This window comes from Cucumis melo, chromosome 4, assembly GCF_025177605.1.
Source record: "Cucumis melo cultivar AY chromosome 4, USDA_Cmelo_AY_1.0, whole genome shotgun sequence".
Taxonomy (NCBI): Eukaryota; Viridiplantae; Streptophyta; class Magnoliopsida; order Cucurbitales; family Cucurbitaceae; genus Cucumis; species Cucumis melo.
The window spans coordinates 26,702,242-26,722,029 of NC_066860.1; the positions used below are offsets into that span (position 1 = coordinate 26,702,242).

General features: G+C 38.4%; 1 protein-coding gene across 1 annotated transcript in view; it reads right to left on the bottom strand.

Moving 5' to 3' along the window:
- The window catches only part of LOC127149051 (uncharacterized), a 37,930-nt gene extending 19,330 nt beyond the window's left edge, over positions 1 to 18,600 (bottom strand). The window contains exon 1 of the mRNA XM_051083782.1: positions 18,488 to 18,600. The gene's annotated coding sequence lies outside the window, so the exon portion shown is untranslated. The remainder of the gene's footprint in view (positions 1 to 18,487) is intronic.
- Positions 18,601 to 19,788: the final 1,188 nt, after the last annotated feature.

Consider the following 19,788-nt stretch of genomic DNA (forward strand, 5'->3'; position numbering starts at 1 on the left):
ACCGATACTTCAAGATACATAACTTGACGGATTCAGAGAGACTTACCGTGGCAGTGATCAGCTTCGATGGGCCGGCGTTGGACTGGTACCGATCACAAGAAGAGAGAGAAGCTTTCACCGGTTGGGATGACTTGAAGCTAAAAATGCTGGTGAGATTCCGCGCGACCAGGGAAGGTACACTGGTGGGCCGATTCTTAACGATCAAGCAGGAGTCCACTGTCGAGGAGTACCGGAACCGTTTCGATAAACTACTGGCACCGGTGGCTTCCCTGCCTACGGTGGTGCTAGAGGAAACATTCATGAATGGGTTAAATCCATGGTTGAAGTCGGAGGTAGAAACCCTGGAGCCCATTGGGCTGGCCCAAATGATGAAGTTGGCCTTGAAGATAGAAAATAGAGAGCTGGTCCGAAGGGAATGCGGGCTGGTCAGCGCCTACGACAGCAAAACGGGCCATAAACAACAGCAGGCTAAGAGCCCCATCGCAGCAGCCACGAAGGAGGGAACGGTCAGTGGAAGTTGGCCAATGAGAACGATAACACTGAGAGAGGTGGGTACGGGAGACAACCGTCGGGAAAGGCCCACAAAACGATTATCTGATGCCGAGTTCCAAGCTCGAAGGGAAAAAGGGTTATGTTTTCGCTGTGGGGAGAAGTATTTCGCAGGGCATCGGTGCAAGTCAAAGGAGCATAAGGAGCTACGAATGTTGGTAGTCAAAGAAGGAGGAGAGGAACTGGAGATTGTGGAGGAAGAGTTTTTTGATGCCGAAACTGAGATGAAACCAGTAGAAGTGCAGAACGTGGAGAATTTAAACATTGAACTGTCGATCAACTCAGTGGTGGGACTGAACAATCCGGGGACCATGAAAGTAAAAGGAAAGGTGGGAGAAGAAGAAGTGGTGATCTTGATCGATTGTGGGGCGACCCACAACTTCATCGCAGAGGACTTGGTGACCAGGTTAGGATTGACATTGCAGGAGACCCCAAACTATGGAGTAATCCTGGGCTCAAGAACAGCAGTCAAAGGTAAGGGGATGTGCCGAAGTGTTGAAGTGCAATTGGATGGCTGGAAGGTGACTGATAGCTTCCTACCACTGCAGTTGGGGGGAGTTGACATGATCCTAGGAATGCAGTGGCTTCATTCTCTTGGGGTGACCGAAGTCGACTGGAAGAGGTTAGTGCTTACTTTTCATCACCAGGGGAGGAAGGTTGTGATACGAGGGGATCCAAGCTTGATTAAAACGAGGGTAAGTCTGAAGAATCTAGTGAAAACGTGGGGAGCTGACGATCAGGGATTCCTAGTAGAATGCAGGACATTAGAATGCGGGAAGTTGGAAGATGAACAGGATCAGGAGCAGGGAAAGGTCGACGCGGAACCAATAGCGACCCTGCTCAAGCAATTCGCCCGCGTGTTTGAATGGCCCGCGACCCTTCCACCCCAGCGCAGCATTCAACACCACATATACCTGAAGAGTGGGACTGACCCAGTGAACGTACGGCCATATCGATATATACGCGCATCATCAGAAGGAAGAAATGGAGAGATTGGTGGATGAGATGCTATCTTCAGGGATCATACGGCCGAGTAAAAGCCCATACTCCAGCCCTGTACTGTTAGTGAGGAAGAAAGACGGGAGTTGGAGGTTCTGCGTAGATTATCGAGCTCTGAACAATGTCACGATACCAGACAAGTTTCCCATACCAGTGATAGAAGAATTATTTGACGAACTGAAGGGGGCTAGCGTATTCTCCAAGTTAGACCTCAAAGCCGGATATCACCAAATTAGGATGTGCCCTGAAGATATCGAGAAGACCGCGTTCAGAACTCACGAGGGGCACTATGAGTTCTTGGTAATGCCGTTCGGATTGACGAATGCCCCCTATACATTCCAGGCGCTGATGAACCAAGTGTTCAAGCCATACTTAAGAAGGTTTGTGCTGGTATTTTTTGATGATATCCTAATCTACAGCCGAGGGATGGACGAACATGTTCAGCACTTAGAAGTGGTTTTAGGACTCTTACAAGACAGGAAGTTATATGTGAATATGGAGAAGTGCAGTTTCGCCAAACCACGGATTAGTTACTTGGGACACTTCATCTCGGAACAGGGCTTGGAAGCAGATCCAGAAAAGATAAGGGCAGTGAGTGACTGGCCAATTCCATCCAATGTGAGGGAAGTTAGAGGCTTCCTTGGCCTGACTGGCTATTACAGGCGTTTTGTTAAGAACTATGGAGCAATAGCAGCACCACTCACCCAGCTACTTAAGAAAGGAGCGTACAAATGGGATGCAGAAGCCGAGGGCGCTTTTAGCAAACTGAAAAAGGCCATGATGACTCTCCCTGTGCTCACCATGCCAGATTTCAACCTGCCTTTCGAAATTGAATCAGATGCTTCGGGAGTTGGAGTGGGGGCTGTGCTGACTCAATGCCGGAAGCCAGTGGCTTATTTCAGTAAGACCCTAAGTATGCGGGACAGAGCACGACCAGTATACGAAAGAGAATTACTTGCTGTAGTTCTTGCAGTCCAAAGATGGAGACCTTACTTACTAGGGAGGAAATTCACGGTGAAAACAGACCAAAGGTCGCTTAAGTTTTTATTGGAACAACGGGTTGTGCAGCCTCAATATCAGAAGTGGGAAGCGAAGCTCCTGGGGTATTCATTTGAAGTGGTTTACCAACCAGGGCTGGAAAATAAAGCAGCTGACGCGTTATCCAGGATATCCCCAGCAGTACATCTGAATCAAATTACAGCTCCCCCGATGATAGACGTGGAAATTATTAAGGAAGAAACAAGGCTTGACCCCGCGCTGCAAGAAATCACCCGACTAATCGAAGAAGGGATGGAGATACCCCATTACACCCTGCATCAAGGGGTGTTGAAGTTTAAGGGCCGGTTGGTGATTCCAAGCAAGTCTACATTGCTACCTACGATACTACACACATACCATGATTCTGTGTTCGGAGGGCACTCAGGATTCTTAAGAACCTATAAACGGTTGACTGGAGAGATCTACTGGAAGGGAATGAAGAAGGACATCATGCGGTACTGTGAAGAATGTGCAATCTGCCAGCGTAATAAGTCATCGGCTTTATCTCCAGCAGGGTTACTGATGCCCTTAGAGATTCCAGACGCAATATGGAGTGATATATCCATGGATTTCATAGAAGGACTGCCAAAATCCAAGGGATGGGATGTGATATTCGTGGTGGTAGATAGGCTGAGTAAATATGGGCATTTTCTGTTGCTTAAGCATCCGTTTTCGGCCAAGATGGTGGCTGAAACATTTGTAAAGGAGGTGGTCAGGCTTCATGGATACCCAAGATCGATAGTGTCTGACAGGGACAAGGTTTTCTTAAGCCATTTCTGGAAGGAACTCTTCCGCTTGGCGGGAACTAAGCTGAACCGGAGCTCTTCCTATCACCCCAATCAGATGGTCAGACCGAGGTGGTGAATAAGAGTATTGAAACATATCTGAGGTGTTTTTGTGGGGAAAAACCGAACGAGTGGAGCCAATGGTTACATTTGGCAGAATATTGGTATAATACAACCTATCATAGTTCCATTGGAATTACTCCTTTTCAAGCTGTGTATGAACGCCTTCCCCCTCCCTTGATTTACTATGGGGATATGAAGACACCTAATTCAACACTAGACCAGCAGCTGAAAGACAGAGATATAACATTGGGAGCCCTGAAGGAGCACTTGAAACTAGCCCAAGAAAGGATGAAGAAACACGCCGACAATAAGAGAAGAGAAGTAGAGTTCCAGGAAGGGGATCTGGTATTCCTCAAACTGCGGCCTTACAGGCAGACCTCCCTCAGAAAGAAAAGAAATGAAAAGCTATCACCAAAGTATTTCGGGCCTTATCGAGTCTTAGAAAGGATCGGAAAGGTAGCATATAAACTAGAACTCCCCGCAGCTGTTGCTATTCACCCCGTGTTCCATGTATCACAATTGAAGAAAGCTGTAGGAAGAGGAGAGACTGTACAACCACTGAATCCGTACATGAATGCAAACCATGAATGGATTACACGACCGGAAGAGGTATATAGCTATCGCAAGAATCCAGCAACGAAGGAGTGGGAAGCCCTGATCAGTTGGAAGGGATTGCCCCCACACGAGGCAACATGGGAAAGCTGCACTGACATGAAATATCAGTTTCCAGATTTTCACCTTGAGGACAAGGTGGATTTGGAAGAAGAGAGTGATGCTAGGCCACCAATCCTATTTACATACCATAGGAAAAATAAGAAGAAACATGAAGCCAATGAAAGAGAGACAAGTGGCAAGGAGGATCATGGCCATGAGACCAACCCAGAGGTAACACGTGTTGAAGGGGAGGAAAGCAAGGAGGATGGGGACCAGAAAGTGGGACCCACAGTTAGTTAGTCGTGGGCAATAAAAAGGGGACAGGAGGGCAGAGAGGGGTACGAATGTTTTTGAGCAGATAGGGCAGGAGCAGCCACCTCCAGAAAGGGGAGGTGCGACACCAGGTTACCGTTTATTTTGTGTGCTTAAATAGCCTTAGGTTGTAGAGCAGGAGGAAGGAATTATTGAGAGCGTTCTTGTTTTCGTCTGTGTTCTTTGTTATTAAATTTTGTGTGTGTTTTATTTCATCAGCAGGTTTTGTTCTGTCAAGCCTTGGAGAGGCTATTGTCATTAACCTTTGAAGTGTTTTATTACTTGATTTTTGTGCTGTACTCTGGTTTTTGGAAAGTAAAAGAAAAGGAACGAGGAAGTGTCTTAACAGCACGCTAACACCCAACATGTCAACCAAGTGTGCAAGTTCAACAAACTTAGTGCCAAACCAACCTAAAACGCATTCAAAACATGTCTAAGTATCACCTGAACTTTCAAAACGGTCTAACAAATCTTAACTGTAAGTTCGTAACTCATAACGTACCAAAAAGTTCGAAAAAGATTGAAAAGAAGCACTTCAAGACCTAGAATGCCAAGTGTGTAAGTGCAACAAACTTAAATTCAAACAAACCAGAAAAGCATTCGAAACGCGTCTTAGCTTTCAAACGACCTAATGACGCTTAAGTATAAGTTTGTAACTCATAACTTGCCAAAAAGTCCAAAAAAGTGTGGAAAAAGCCCTTCGATGGCAATCATGTCTGTATGTGCAACAAACTTAGTTCGAAACAACCTAAAACCTGTTCAAAACATGTCTAAGTACCATTCGAACTTAAAAAATGGCCTAACAATGCTCAAGTATAATTTCGTAACTCATAACCTACCAAAAAAATTCAAACATTGTAAAAAAAGCACTTCAAGACCCAAAATGGCAATTAAGTGTGTAGATGCAACAAACTGAGTCTCAAACAAACCTAAAAGGTGTTCAAAACGTGTCTAAGTATCACTTGAACTATCAAAATGACCTAACAAAACTTAAGTGTAATTTCGTAAACCATAACCTACCAAAACAATTCAAAAAGTGTGAAAAAAAAGCACTCCAAGGCCGAAAATGGCAACCAAGTGTGTTAGTGCGACAAACTTTGTTTCATACCAACCTAAAAAGAGTTCAAAACGTGTGTAAGCTTTCAAAACGATCGAACAATGCTTAAGTATAAGTTCGTAAATCACAACCGACCAAAATTTCAAAAAGTGCGATAAAAGCACCCTAACACCCAACATGTCAACCAAGTGTGCAAGTTCAACAAACTTAGTTCCAAACCAAAATAAAAAGAGTTTAAAACCTCTGAACATTGCTTAAGTGTAAATTCGTAACTCATAACCGACCAAAAAGTTCAAAAAGAGTGAAAAAAAGCACCGAGGACCTAAAATGGCAACCCAACCAAGTATGTAAGTGCAACAGACTTAGTCTCAAACAAACTTAAAAAGTGTTCCAACCGAGTCTACGTATCACTTGAAACTTTAAAAACAACCTCACAAAGTTTAAGTGTAAGTTTACGACTCCCAACGTACCAAAAAGTCAAGAACCGTGAAAAAAGCACTTCAAAGACCACAAAGAAAATGGCAACCAAATGTGTAAGTACAACAAACTTAGCCTCAAACCAACCTTAAAAGTGTTCAAAATGAGTCTAACTATCACTTGAATTTTAGAAACGATCTAACAAAGCTTAAGTGTAAGTTCGTTACTCATAACCTAGCAAAAAGTTAAAAAAGTGAGAAAAGAGCCTTTCAAGACCCAAAATGGCAACAAAGTGTGTAAGTTTAAGTTTAAAACAAACCTAAAAAGTGTTGAAAACATGTCTACGTATCACTTGGACCTTAAAAAACGACCTAAGACATCTTAAGTGTAAGTTCATAACTCACAACCTAGCAGGAAGTTCAACAAGTGTGAAAAAAGCACTTTAAGACCCAAAGTGGCAACCGTGTGTGTGAGTGCAACAAACTTAGTGCCAAACCAACCTAAAACGCATTCAAAACATGTCTAAGTATCACCTGAACTTTCAAAACGGTCTAACAAATCTTAACTGTAAGTTCGTAACTCATAACGTACCAAAAAGTTCGAAAAAGATTGAAAAGAAGCACTTCAAGACCTAGAATGCCAAGTGTGTAAGTGCAACAAACTTAAATTCAAACAAACCAGAAAAGCATTCGAAACGCGTCTTAGCTTTCAAACGACCTAATGACGCTTAAGTATAAGTTTGTAACTCATAACTTGCCAAAAAGTCCAAAAAAGTGTGGAAAAAGCCCTTCGATGGCAATCATGTCTGTATGTGCAACAAACTTAGTTCGAAACAACCTAAAACCTGTTCAAAACATGTCTAAGTACCATTCGAACTTAAAAAATGGCCTAACAATGCTCAAGTATAATTTCGTAACTCATAACCTACCAAAAAAATTCAAACATTGTAAAAAAAGCACTTCAAGACCCAAAATGGCAATTAAGTGTGTAGATGCAACAAACTGAGTCTCAAACAAACCTAAAAGGTGTTCAAAACGTGTCTAAGTATCACTTGAACTATCAAAATGACCTAACAAAACTTAAGTGTAATTTCGTAAACCATAACCTACCAAAACAATTCAAAAAGTGTGAAAAAAAAGCACTCCAAGGCCGAAAATGGCAACCAAGTGTGTTAGTGCGACAAACTTTGTTTCATACCAACCTAAAAAGAGTTCAAAACGTGTGTAAGCTTTCAAAACGATCGAACAATGCTTAAGTATAAGTTCGTAAATCACAACCGACCAAAATTTCAAAAAGTGCGATAAAAGCACCCTAACACCCAACATGTCAACCAAGTGTGCAAGTTCAACAAACTTAGTTCCAAACCAAAATAAAAAGAGTTTAAAACCTCTGAACATTGCTTAAGTGTAAATTCGTAACTCATAACCGACCAAAAAGTTCAAAAAGAGTGAAAAAAAGCACCGAGGACCTAAAATGGCAACCCAACCAAGTATGTAAGTGCAACAGACTTAGTCTCAAACAAACTTAAAAAGTGTTCCAACCGAGTCTACGTATCACTTGAAACTTTAAAAACAACCTCACAAAGTTTAAGTGTAAGTTTACGACTCCCAACGTACCAAAAAGTCAAGAACCGTGAAAAAAGCACTTCAAAGACCACAAAGAAAATGGCAACCAAATGTGTAAGTACAACAAACTTAGCCTCAAACCAACCTTAAAAGTGTTCAAAATGAGTCTAACTATCACTTGAATTTTAGAAACGATCTAACAAAGCTTAAGTGTAAGTTCGTTACTCATAACCTAGCAAAAAGTTAAAAAAGTGAGAAAAGAGCCTTTCAAGACCCAAAATGGCAACAAAGTGTGTAAGTTTAAGTTTAAAACAAACCTAAAAAGTGTTGAAAACATGTCTACGTATCACTTGGACCTTAAAAAACGACCTAAGACATCTTAAGTGTAAGTTCATAACTCACAACCTAGCAGGAAGTTCAACAAGTGTGAAAAAAGCACTTTAAGACCCAAAGTGGCAACCGTGTGTGTGAGTGCAACAAACTTAGTGCCAAACCAACCTAAAACGCATTCAAAACATGTCTAAGTATCACCTGAACTTTCAAAACGGTCTAACAAATCTTAACTGTAAGTTCGTAACTCATAACGTACCAAAAAGTTCGAAAAAGATTGAAAAGAAGCACTTCAAGACCTAGAATGCCAAGTGTGTAAGTGCAACAAACTTAAATTCAAACAAACCAGAAAAGCATTCGAAACGCGTCTTAGCTTTCAAACGACCTAATGACGCTTAAGTATAAGTTTGTAACTCATAACTTGCCAAAAAGTCCAAAAAAGTGTGGAAAAAGCCCTTCGATGGCAATCATGTCTGTATGTGCAACAAACTTAGTTCGAAACAACCTAAAACCTGTTCAAAACATGTCTAAGTACCATTCGAACTTAAAAAATGGCCTAACAATGCTCAAGTATAATTTCGTAACTCATAACCTACCAAAAAAATTCAAACATTGTAAAAAAAGCACTTCAAGACCCAAAATGGCAATTAAGTGTGTAGATGCAACAAACTGAGTCTCAAACAAACCTAAAAGGTGTTCAAAACGTGTCTAAGTATCACTTGAACTATCAAAATGACCTAACAAAACTTAAGTGTAATTTCGTAAACCATAACCTACCAAAACAATTCAAAAAGTGTGAAAAAAAAGCACTCCAAGGCCGAAAATGGCAACCAAGTGTGTTAGTGCGACAAACTTTGTTTCATACCAACCTAAAAAGAGTTCAAAACGTGTGTAAGCTTTCAAAACGATCGAACAATGCTTAAGTATAAGTTCGTAAATCACAACCGACCAAAATTTCAAAAAGTGCGATAAAAGCACCCTAACACCCAACATGTCAACCAAGTGTGCAAGTTCAACAAACTTAGTTCCAAACCAAAATAAAAAGAGTTTAAAACCTCTGAACATTGCTTAAGTGTAAATTCGTAACTCATAACCGACCAAAAAGTTCAAAAAGAGTGAAAAAAAGCACCGAGGACCTAAAATGGCAACCCAACCAAGTATGTAAGTGCAACAGACTTAGTCTCAAACAAACTTAAAAAGTGTTCCAACCGAGTCTACGTATCACTTGAAACTTTAAAAACAACCTCACAAAGTTTAAGTGTAAGTTTACGACTCCCAACGTACCAAAAAGTCAAGAACCGTGAAAAAAGCACTTCAAAGACCACAAAGAAAATGGCAACCAAATGTGTAAGTACAACAAACTTAGCCTCAAACCAACCTTAAAAGTGTTCAAAATGAGTCTAACTATCACTTGAATTTTAGAAACGATCTAACAAAGCTTAAGTGTAAGTTCGTTACTCATAACCTAGCAAAAAGTTAAAAAAGTGAGAAAAGAGCCTTTCAAGACCCAAAATGGCAACAAAGTGTGTAAGTTTAAGTTTAAAACAAACCTAAAAAGTGTTGAAAACATGTCTACGTATCACTTGGACCTTAAAAAACGACCTAAGACATCTTAAGTGTAAGTTCATAACTCACAACCTAGCAGGAAGTTCAACAAGTGTGAAAAAAGCACTTTAAGACCCAAAGTGGCAACCGTGTGTGTGAGTGCAACAAACTTAGTGCCAAACCAACCTAAAACGCATTCAAAACATGTCTAAGTATCACCTGAACTTTCAAAACGGTCTAACAAATCTTAACTGTAAGTTCGTAACTCATAACGTACCAAAAAGTTCGAAAAAGATTGAAAAGAAGCACTTCAAGACCTAGAATGCCAAGTGTGTAAGTGCAACAAACTTAAATTCAAACAAACCAGAAAAGCATTCGAAACGCGTCTTAGCTTTCAAACGACCTAATGACGCTTAAGTATAAGTTTGTAACTCATAACTTGCCAAAAAGTCCAAAAAAGTGTGGAAAAAGCCCTTCGATGGCAATCATGTCTGTATGTGCAACAAACTTAGTTCGAAACAACCTAAAACCTGTTCAAAACATGTCTAAGTACCATTCGAACTTAAAAAATGGCCTAACAATGCTCAAGTATAATTTCGTAACTCATAACCTACCAAAAAAATTCAAACATTGTAAAAAAAGCACTTCAAGACCCAAAATGGCAATTAAGTGTGTAGATGCAACAAACTGAGTCTCAAACAAACCTAAAAGGTGTTCAAAACGTGTCTAAGTATCACTTGAACTATCAAAATGACCTAACAAAACTTAAGTGTAATTTCGTAAACCATAACCTACCAAAACAATTCAAAAAGTGTGAAAAAAAAGCACTCCAAGGCCGAAAATGGCAACCAAGTGTGTTAGTGCGACAAACTTTGTTTCATACCAACCTAAAAAGAGTTCAAAACGTGTGTAAGCTTTCAAAACGATCGAACAATGCTTAAGTATAAGTTCGTAAATCACAACCGACCAAAATTTCAAAAAGTGCGATAAAAGCACCCTAACACCCAACATGTCAACCAAGTGTGCAAGTTCAACAAACTTAGTTCCAAACCAAAATAAAAAGAGTTTAAAACCTCTGAACATTGCTTAAGTGTAAATTCGTAACTCATAACCGACCAAAAAGTTCAAAAAGAGTGAAAAAAAGCACCGAGGACCTAAAATGGCAACCCAACCAAGTATGTAAGTGCAACAGACTTAGTCTCAAACAAACTTAAAAAGTGTTCCAACCGAGTCTACGTATCACTTGAAACTTTAAAAACAACCTCACAAAGTTTAAGTGTAAGTTTACGACTCCCAACGTACCAAAAAGTCAAGAACCGTGAAAAAAGCACTTCAAAGACCACAAAGAAAATGGCAACCAAATGTGTAAGTACAACAAACTTAGCCTCAAACCAACCTTAAAAGTGTTCAAAATGAGTCTAACTATCACTTGAATTTTAGAAACGATCTAACAAAGCTTAAGTGTAAGTTCGTTACTCATAACCTAGCAAAAAGTTAAAAAAGTGAGAAAAGAGCCTTTCAAGACCCAAAATGGCAACAAAGTGTGTAAGTTTAAGTTTAAAACAAACCTAAAAAGTGTTGAAAACATGTTTACGTATCACTTGGACCTTAAAAAACGACCTAAGACATCTTAAGTGTAAGTTCATAACTCACAACCTAGCAGGAAGTTCAACAAGTGTGAAAAAAGCACTTTAAGACCCAAAGTGGCAACCGTGTGTGTGAGTGCAACAAACTTAGTGCCAAACCAACCTAAAACGCATTCAAAACATGTCTAAGTATCACCTGAACTTTCAAAACGGTCTAACAAATCTTAACTGTAAGTTCGTAACTCATAACGTACCAAAAAGTTCGAAAAAGATTGAAAAGAAGCACTTCAAGACCTAGAATGCCAAGTGTGTAAGTGCAACAAACTTAAATTCAAACAAACCAGAAAAGCATTCGAAACGCGTCTTAGCTTTCAAACGACCTAATGACGCTTAAGTATAAGTTTGTAACTCATAACTTGCCAAAAAGTCCAAAAAAGTGTGGAAAAAGCCCTTCGATGGCAATCATGTCTGTATGTGCAACAAACTTAGTTCGAAACAACCTAAAACCTGTTCAAAACATGTCTAAGTACCATTCGAACTTAAAAAATGGCCTAACAATGCTCAAGTATAATTTCGTAACTCATAACCTACCAAAAAAATTCAAACATTGTAAAAAAAGCACTTCAAGACCCAAAATGGCAATTAAGTGTGTAGATGCAACAAACTGAGTCTCAAACAAACCTAAAAGGTGTTCAAAACGTGTCTAAGTATCACTTGAACTATCAAAATGACCTAACAAAACTTAAGTGTAATTTCGTAAACCATAACCTACCAAAACAATTCAAAAAGTGTGAAAAAAAAGCACTCCAAGGCCGAAAATGGCAACCAAGTGTGTTAGTGCGACAAACTTTGTTTCATACCAACCTAAAAAGAGTTCAAAACGTGTGTAAGCTTTCAAAACGATCGAACAATGCTTAAGTATAAGTTCGTAAATCACAACCGACCAAAATTTCAAAAAGTGCGATAAAAGCACCCTAACACCCAACATGTCAACCAAGTGTGCAAGTTCAACAAACTTAGTTCCAAACCAAAATAAAAAGAGTTTAAAACCTCTGAACATTGCTTAAGTGTAAATTCGTAACTCATAACCGACCAAAAAGTTCAAAAAGAGTGAAAAAAAGCACCGAGGACCTAAAATGGCAACCCAACCAAGTATGTAAGTGCAACAGACTTAGTCTCAAACAAACTTAAAAAGTGTTCCAACCGAGTCTACGTATCACTTGAAACTTTAAAAACAACCTCACAAAGTTTAAGTGTAAGTTTACGACTCCCAACGTACCAAAAAGTCAAGAACCGTGAAAAAAGCACTTCAAAGACCACAAAGAAAATGGCAACCAAATGTGTAAGTACAACAAACTTAGCCTCAAACCAACCTTAAAAGTGTTCAAAATGAGTCTAACTATCACTTGAATTTTAGAAACGATCTAACAAAGCTTAAGTGTAAGTTCGTTACTCATAACCTAGCAAAAAGTTAAAAAAGTGAGAAAAGAGCCTTTCAAGACCCAAAATGGCAACAAAGTGTGTAAGTTTAAGTTTAAAACAAACCTAAAAAGTGTTGAAAACATGTCTACGTATCACTTGGACCTTAAAAAACGACCTAAGACATCTTAAGTGTAAGTTCATAACTCACAACCTAGCAGGAAGTTCAACAAGTGTGAAAAAAGCACTTTAAGACCCAAAGTGGCAACCGTGTGTGTGAGTGCAACAAACTTAGTGCCAAACCAACCTAAAACGCATTCAAAACATGTCTAAGTATCACCTGAACTTTCAAAACGGTCTAACAAATCTTAACTGTAAGTTCGTAACTCATAACGTACCAAAAAGTTCGAAAAAGATTGAAAAGAAGCACTTCAAGACCTAGAATGCCAAGTGTGTAAGTGCAACAAACTTAAATTCAAACAAACCAGAAAAGCATTCGAAACGCGTCTTAGCTTTCAAACGACCTAATGACGCTTAAGTATAAGTTTGTAACTCATAACTTGCCAAAAAGTCCAAAAAAGTGTGGAAAAAGCCCTTCGATGGCAATCATGTCTGTATGTGCAACAAACTTAGTTCGAAACAACCTAAAACCTGTTCAAAACATGTCTAAGTACCATGCGAACTTAAAAAATGGCCTAACAATGCTCAAGTATAATTTCGTAACTCATAACCTACCAAAAAAATTCAAACATTGTAAAAAAAGCACTTCAAGACCCAAAATGGCAATTAAGTGTGTAGATGCAACAAACTGAGTCTCAAACAAACCTAAAAGGTGTTCAAAACGTGTCTAAGTATCACTTGAACTATCAAAATGACCTAACAAAACTTAAGTGTAATTTCGTAAACCATAACCTACCAAAAAAATTCAAAAAGTGTGAAAAAAAAGCACTCCAAGGCCGAAAATGGCAACCAAGTGTGTTAGTGCGACAAACTTTGTTTCATACCAACCTAAAAAGAGTTCAAAACGTGTGTAAGCTTTCAAAACGATCGAACAATGCTTAAGTATAAGTTCGTAAATCACAACCGACCAAAATTTCAAAAAGTGCGATAAAAGCACCCTAACACCCAACATGTCAACCAAGTGTGCAAGTTCAACAAACTTAGTTCCAAACCAAAATAAAAAGAGTTTAAAACCTCTGAACATTGCTTAAGTGTAAATTCGTAACTCATAACCGACCAAAAAGTTCAAAAAGAGTGAAAAAAAGCACCGAGGACCTAAAATGGCAACCCAACCAAGTATGTAAGTGCAACAGACTTAGTCTCAAACAAACTTAAAAAGTGTTCCAACCGAGTCTACGTATCACTTGAAACTTTAAAAACAACCTCACAAAGTTTAAGTGTAAGTTTACGACTCCCAACGTACCAAAAAGTCAAGAACCGTGAAAAAAGCACTTCAAAGACCACAAAGAAAATGGCAACCAAATGTGTAAGTACAACAAACTTAGCCTCAAACCAACCTTAAAAGTGTTCAAAATGAGTCTAACTATCACTTGAATTTTAGAAACGATCTAACAAAGCTTAAGTGTAAGTTCGTTACTCATAACCTAGCAAAAAGTTAAAAAAGTGAGAAAAGAGCCTTTCAAGACCCAAAATGGCAACAAAGTGTGTAAGTTTAAGTTTAAAACAAACCTAAAAAGTGTTGAAAACATGTCTACGTATCACTTGGACCTTAAAAAACGACCTAAGACATCTTAAGTGTAAGTTCATAACTCACAACCTAGCAGGAAGTTCAACAAGTGTGAAAAAAGCACTTTAAGACCCAAAGTGGCAACCGTGTGTGTGAGTGCAACAAACTTAGTGCCAAACCAACCTAAAACGCATTCAAAACATGTCTAAGTATCACCTGAACTTTCAAAACGGTCTAACAAATCTTAACTGTAAGTTCGTAACTCATAACGTACCAAAAAGTTCGAAAAAGATTGAAAAGAAGCACTTCAAGACCTAGAATGCCAAGTGTGTAAGTGCAACAAACTTAAATTCAAACAAACCAGAAAAGCATTCGAAACGCGTCTTAGCTTTCAAACGACCTAATGACGCTTAAGTATAAGTTTGTAACTCATAACTTGCCAAAAAGTCCAAAAAAGTGTGGAAAAAGCCCTTCGATGGCAATCATGTCTGTATGTGCAACAAACTTAGTTCGAAACAACCTAAAACCTGTTCAAAACATGTCTAAGTACCATTCGAACTTAAAAAATGGCCTAACAATGCTCAAGTATAATTTCGTAACTCATAACCTACCAAAAAAATTCAAACATTGTAAAAAAAGCACTTCAAGACCCAAAATGGCAATTAAGTGTGTAGATGCAACAAACTGAGTCTCAAACAAACCTAAAAGGTGTTCAAAACGTGTCTAAGTATCACTTGAACTATCAAAATGACCTAACAAAACTTAAGTGTAATTTCGTAAACCATAACCTACCAAAAAAATTCAAAAAGTGTGAAAAAAAAGCACTCCAAGGCCGAAAATGGCAACCAAGTGTGTTAGTGCGACAAACTTTGTTTCATACCAACCTAAAAAGAGTTCAAAACGTGTGTAAGCTTTCAAAACGATCGAACAATGCTTAAGTATAAGTTCGTAAATCACAACCGACCAAAATTTCAAAAAGTGCGATAAAAGCACCCTAACACCCAACATGTCAACCAAGTGTGCAAGTTCAACAAACTTAGTTCCAAACCAAAATAAAAAGAGTTTAAAACCTCTGAACATTGCTTAAGTGTAAATTCGTAACTCATAACCGACCAAAAAGTTCAAAAAGAGTGAAAAAAAGCACCGAGGACCTAAAATGGCAACCCAACCAAGTATGTAAGTGCAACAGACTTAGTCTCAAACAAACTTAAAAAGTGTTCCAACCGAGTCTACGTATCACTTGAAACTTTAAAAACAACCTCACAAAGTTTAAGTGTAAGTTTACGACTCCCAACGTACCAAAAAGTCAAGAACCGTGAAAAAAGCACTTCAAAGACCACAAAGAAAATGGCAACCAAATGTGTAAGTACAACAAACTTAGCCTCAAACCAACCTTAAAAGTGTTCAAAATGAGTCTAACTATCACTTGAATTTTAGAAACGATCTAACAAAGCTTAAGTGTAAGTTCGTTACTCATAACCTAGCAAAAAGTTAAAAAAGTGAGAAAAGAGCCTTTCAAGACCCAAAATGGCAACAAAGTGTGTAAGTTTAAGTTTAAAACAAACCTAAAAAGTGTTGAAAACATGTCTACGTATCACTTGGACCTTAAAAAACGACCTAAGACATCTTAAGTGTAAGTTCATAACTCACAACCTAGCAGGAAGTTCAACAAGTGTGAAAAAAGCACTTTAAGACCCAAAGTGGCAACCGTGTGTGTGAGTGCAACAAACTTAGTGCCAAACCAACCTAAAACGCATTCAAAACATGTCTAAGTATCACCTGAACTTTCAAAACGGTCTAACAAATCTTAACTGTAAGTTCGTAACTCATAACGTACCAAAAAGTTCGAAAAAGATTGAAAAGAAGCACTTCAAGACCTAGAATGCCAAGTGTGTAAGTGCAACAAACTTAAATTCAAACAAACCAGAAAAGCATTCGAAACGCGTCTTAGCTTTCAAACGACCTAATGACGCTTAAGTATAAGTTTGTAACTCATAACTTGCCAAAAAGTCCAAAAAAGTGTGGAAAAAGCCCTTCGATGGCAATCATGTCTGTATGTGCAACAAACTTAGTTCGAAACAACCTAAAACCTGTTCAAAACATGTCTAAGTACCATTCGAACTTAAAAAATGGCCTAACAATGCTCAAGTATAATTTCGTAACTCATAACCTACCAAAAAAATTCAAACATTGTAAAAAAAGCACTTCAAGACCCAAAATGGCAATTAAGTGTGTAGATGCAACAAACTGAGTCTCAAACAAACCTAAAAGGTGTTCAAAACGTGTCTAAGTATCACTTGAACTATCAAAATGACCTAACAAAACTTAAGTGTAATTTCGTAAACCATAACCTACCAAAAAAATTCAAAAAGTGTGAAAAAAAAGCACTCCAAGGCCGAAAATGGCAACCAAGTGTGTTAGTGCGACAAACTTTGTTTCATACCAACCTAAAAAGAGTTCAAAACGTGTGTAAGCTTTCAAAACGATCGAACAATGCTTAAGTATAAGTTCGTAAATCACAACCGACCAAAATTTCAAAAAGTGCGATAAAAGCACCCTAACACCCAACATGTCAACCAAGTGTGCAAGTTCAACAAACTTAGTTCCAAACCAAAATAAAAAGAGTTTAAAACCTCTGAACATTGCTTAAGTGTAAATTCGTAACTCATAACCGACCAAAAAGTTCAAAAAGAGTGAAAAAAAGCACCGAGGACCTAAAATGGCAACCCAACCAAGTATGTAAGTGCAACAGACTTAGTCTCAAACAAACTTAAAAAGTGTTCCAACCGAGTCTACGTATCACTTGAAACTTTAAAAACAACCTCACAAAGTTTAAGTGTAAGTTTACGACTCCCAACGTACCAAAAAGTCAAGAACCGTGAAAAAAGCACTTCAAAGACCACAAAGAAAATGGCAACCAAATGTGTAAGTACAACAAACTTAGCCTCAAACCAACCTTAAAAGTGTTCAAAATGAGTCTAACTATCACTTGAATTTTAGAAACGATCTAACAAAGCTTAAGTGTAAGTTCGTTACTCATAACCTAGCAAAAAGTTAAAAAAGTGAGAAAAGAGCCTTTCAAGACCCAAAATGGCAACAAAGTGTGTAAGTTTAAGTTTAAAACAAACCTAAAAAGTGTTGAAAACATGTCTACGTATCACTTGGACCTTAAAAAACGACCTAAGACATCTTAAGTGTAAGTTCATAACTCACAACCTAGCAGGAAGTTCAACAAGTGTGAAAAAAGCACTTTAAGACCCAAAGTGGCAACCGTGTGTGTGAGTGCAACAAACTTAGTGCCAAACCAACCTAAAACGCATTCAAAACATGTCTAAGTATCACCTGAACTTTCAAAACGGTCTAACAAATCTTAACTGTAAGTTCGTAACTCATAACGTACCAAAAAGTTCGAAAAAGATTGAAAAGAAGCACTTCAAGACCTAGAATGCCAAGTGTGTAAGTGCAACAAACTTAAATTCAAACAAACCAGAAAAGCATTCGAAACGCGTCTTAGCTTTCAAACGACCTAATGACGCTTAAGTATAAGTTTGTAACTCATAACTTGCCAAAAAGTCCAAAAAAGTGTGGAAAAAGCCCTTCGATGGCAATCATGTCTGTATGTGCAACAAACTTAGTTCGAAACAACCTAAAACCTGTTCAAAACATGTCTAAGTACCATTCGAACTTAAAAAATGGCCAAACAATGCTCAAGTATAATTTCGTAACTCATAACCTACCAAAAAAATTCAAACATTGTAAAAAAAGCACTTCAAGACCCAAAATGGCAATTAAGTGTGTAGATGCAACAAACTGAGTCTCAAACAAACCTAAAAGGTGTTCAAAACGTGTCTATGTATCACTTGAACTATCAAAATGACCTAACAAAACTTAAGTGTAATTTCGTAAACCATAACCTACCAAAAAGTTCAAAAAAGATTGAAAAGAAGCACTTCAAGACCTAGAAAAAAGCACCGAGGACCTAAAATGGCAACCCAACCAAGTATGTAAGTGCAACAGACTTAGTCTCAAACAAACTTAAAGGGTGTTCCAACCGAGTCTACGTATCACTTGAAACTTTAAAAACAACCTCACAAAGTTTAAGTGTAAGTTTACAACTCCCAACGTACCAAAAAGTCAAGGACTGTGAAAAAAGCACTTCAAAGACCACAAAGAAAATGACAACCAAATGTGTAAGTACGACAAACTTAGCACTTCAAGACCCAAAATAGCAATTAAGTATGTAGATGCAACAAATTGAGTCTCAAACAAACCTAAAAGGTGTTCAAAACAAACTAAAAGGTGTTCAAAACAAACTAAAAGGTGTTCAAAACAAACCTAAACCAAACATGGGAACAATCAAGAACAACCTCAATAAATTTCAACAATGGCATGAAAGCATGCAACAAAAACTATCAAGAAAGCAAAAATTACCTCAGGTATCCTAGAATTTCCACCAAGAATTAAAGAACGTACAAGATTACCTCAGATGATTGGAAACAAAGAAGAAGACCTTTGTATAGATTCGGATTCTTCTAAGAAAGAGGAATTAATTCCTAAATCTTCATCCCAACATTCCTGCAAGATTTCAACCCCTAACTTTGTTTCACACCCATTCACATTACAGAAACATGAATAAAAAAAGTTTCCAAGATTCAAAGAAGAATCTGACTCAAACAAAAGAGAAATGCAATTTCATCAAGATTTTCAAGTAAAAAAGATAGTTGTTTCAATATCCAATCTCAAATTTAGCAGACTTTAATTTTTTTCAAAACATTCCACAAGATTTGCATTCAAAAAAGAACCAAGATTGAATCTTATGTTTGTATCTCTACTAAACCAACATTAAATTAAGGACTATATCAAGCTTAATTTTCATGAAGTATTCTAAACCTCTCAACTTAAACAGATTAACATTACCTGTCTAGATCGACATTACTATCGATTGCAAAAGTTAAAGAAATGGGAGCCATGGAATCTCTCGCCCATTTCTAAATGAATCCAGTGCTCCTCTTGGTATGGTTCTCCTATTCAATGTTAGCTCACCTCCTTCTTCAGCCTACATCTTTTAGAAATCAAACTCAATCGTGCGATTGGAACGACCAAAATTGGAATTCAATTAAGTCACTTCATTCTTAAAAATTTGAAAGCGAAATTAAATGAATTTAGACTCATTTATTCATATATATATGTATGTGTCTACTTGACCTAACCGGTTGGACTCTAAGGGATAGGCAGGTCTGGTTTTGGTTAGGCCAAAAGTGAAGACTTCCCCACCCAAGCTCTAATACTGAGGGAGCTCAACGCATTTAACTTGACCTAACTGGCTGGAATTTAAGGGTTAGGCAGGTCTGGTTTTGGTTAGGCCAACAGTGAAGAGTTCCCCACACAAGCTCTGATACTGAGGGAGCTCAAGGCTTTCTACTTGACCTAACCGGCTGGACTCTAAGGGATAGGCAGGTCTGGTTTTGGTTAGGCCAAAAGTGAAAAGTTTCCCACACAAGCTCTGATACTGAGGGAGCTCAACGCATTCTACTTCACCTAATCGGTTGGGTTTTAAAGGCTAGGAAGGTCGGTTTTGGTTAGGCCAAAAGTGAAGAGTTCCCCACACAAGCTCTGATACTGAGGGAGCTCAACGCATTCTAATTGACCTAACCGGCTGGAATTTATGGGCTAGGTAGGTCTGGTTTTGGTTAGGCAAAAGTGAAGAGTTCCCCACACAAGCTCTGATACTGAGGGAGCTCAACGCATTCTACTTCACCTAACCGGTTGAGTTTTAAAGGTT